The 2371-nt window shown below is 43.2% G+C and overlaps 1 pseudogene; it reads right to left on the reverse strand.

Annotated features, from left to right (window-relative positions):
* Nucleotides 1-572: 572 nt before the first annotated feature.
* On the reverse strand, nucleotides 573-2091 carry LOC105518345 (annotated as a pseudogene).
* Nucleotides 2092-2371: the final 280 nt, after the last annotated feature.

Genomic DNA, 2371 nt, shown 5'->3' on the forward strand with positions numbered 1-2371 from the left:
AATTGATCCCTTTACCATTATGTAGTGCCCTTTTTTGTCTTTTTTTTAAATTTTATTTTATTTCACATTCCGGGATACATGTGCAGAATGTGTAGCTTTGTTTCATAGGTAAACATATGCCATAGTGGTTTGCTACACCTATCAACCCATCACCTAGGTATTAAGCTGCACATGCATTAGCTATTTATCCTGATGCTCTCCTTTCTCCCACCCCCCCCCCATAGGCTCCAGTATGTGTTGTTCCCTTCCCTGTGTCCATGTTTTCTCATTGTTCAGCTCCCACTTATGAGTGAGAACATGCAGTGTTTGGTAAACTTTCAAACTCCAAAGCCATTATTTTCTACCACAACTCAGAAGAAGCTTTAGTGAACAGTGAAGTGGCTTCTTGTTGTTGACTGTGAAATTTTCATCTTCCATCACTAATTACATACCACTTAAATATATTTTATTAGGTAGGTCAAACCTGTTACAAGTACTATTTCTTAGACATTTAAAGTAGTATACATTTTTGCTAAATGGTGAAAAAATAAGTAATCACCTGAATGGCCTTCAGATTCCATGTGTCATTTTTTTCATGTTTTCACTATTGTTTTCCCCAAATTATTTCCTTTCAGCATTCCCATAAATGCAGCTGGCATGTTTTCAGATCCTCCAATGATACATTCCTGGTACTGGATTTTCCCCTCTGAGATCCATTTCAGCAAGTCCTTTAGAGCTTTTTGGTGGGCATCTCCTTGCCAACAGGTCACGATGAACCCTTCCATGTGAAGCTCCTGATAGATAACAATCTCTGGGGTTGGGCCTGGGGGAAGTGGGCTGGTGCCACCATGCCTGGCTAATTTTTGTATTTTTAGTAGAGAAATGGGTTTCACCATGTTGGCCAGGCCAGTCTCAAACTCCTGACCTCAGGTGATCCACCTGCCTCAGCCTCCCAAAGTGCTGGGATTACAGGCATTATATGTAGATATGCATATGTTATATGTAGAGATAGCTCCATATATGGCAATTCTTCCAAATTTCTTCATCTGGGAGATAACAGTGTTTGAAAACTCTCCACTTACATTATCAAAATAACAATTATAACCATCAGGAGAGGCTTTCTTTAAATTCAAAGTTTCAGGCCGGGCACGGTGGCTCAAGCCTGTAATCCCAGCACTTTGGGAGGCTGAGACGGGTGGATCACAAGGTCAGGAGATCGAGACCATCCTGGCTAACATGGTGAAACCCCGTCTCTATTAAAAAAATACAAAAAACTAGCCGGGCGAGGTGGCGGGCACCTGTAGTCCCAGCTACTCAGGAGGCTGAGGCAGGAGAATGGCGTCAACCCGGGAGGCGGAGCTTGCAGTGAGCTGAGATCCAGCCACTGCACTCCAGCCTGGGTGACAGAGCGAGACTCTGTCTCAAAAAAAAAAAAAATAAATAAATAAATAAATAAATTCAAAGTTTCTTCAAAGACTCTACTGTCTTGTAGTTAAAGACAACATCAAATCCAGGCTTTTTAAGGTAGGCAATCTTTTCGTCAGACCCTACTGCTCCAACAATTTTGCAGCCCTTGAGCTTTGCAGTCTTCCCCAAAACAGAGCCCACAGCTCCAGCTGCTGCATTAACCATCACTGTTTCTCCACCCTTCACACCACAGATGTCAAGTAGGCCAAAGTAGGCAGTCAGGCCTGTCATGCTAACTGTCCCCAGAGTCAGAGACAGTGGTACTGTGTCAGGCCACTCTGTTGGCAGCTTTTCCAGATCTTTTCCATCAGAAATGGAGCGTGCTGTTCACCCTGAAGGAGCCAGTACAATGTTCCTGTTGGTAAGGCTGCGTTTTCACTTTCCACAGATCTGGCCGCTTGCTGACCCATCATTGTATCACCTTCAGTCTTTTGGCTGCCACTCTCATGTAAGGGTCCACAGTGAGGAACAAAGCTTCAAGCAGGACCTCTCTATTTTTTAAGGGTGAGAGCTCAGCGATCTTCAACTCAAAGTCACCATTAGTAGGATTGCCAACAAAATGCTTCTTCAGGGTCCATCTCTTAACATGAACCATCCTGAAGCTCAGGAGCCCGAGGGGTCCACTGTCTGGGGATGGCAGCTGGGACTGCCTTCTTTGTCTTTTTTGATCTTTGTTGGTTTAAAGTCTGTTTTGTCAGAGACTAGGATTGCGACCCCTCCTTTTCTTTTTTTTTTTTTTAATCTTTCCATTTGGTTGGTAAATTTTACTCCATCCTTTTATTTTGAGCCAATGTGTGTCTTTGCATGTGAGATGGGTCTCCTAAATACAGCACACTGATGGGTCTTGACTCTTTATCCAATTTGCCAGTCTGTGTCTTTTAGTTGGAGCATTTAGCCCATTTGCATTTAAGGTTCATTTCTTTGT

The sequence above is a fragment of the Colobus angolensis genome, unplaced genomic scaffold (genome assembly GCF_000951035.1).
Source record: "Colobus angolensis palliatus isolate OR3802 unplaced genomic scaffold, Cang.pa_1.0 Scaffold317, whole genome shotgun sequence".
In the NCBI taxonomy this organism is placed as follows: Eukaryota; Metazoa; Chordata; class Mammalia; order Primates; family Cercopithecidae; genus Colobus; species Colobus angolensis.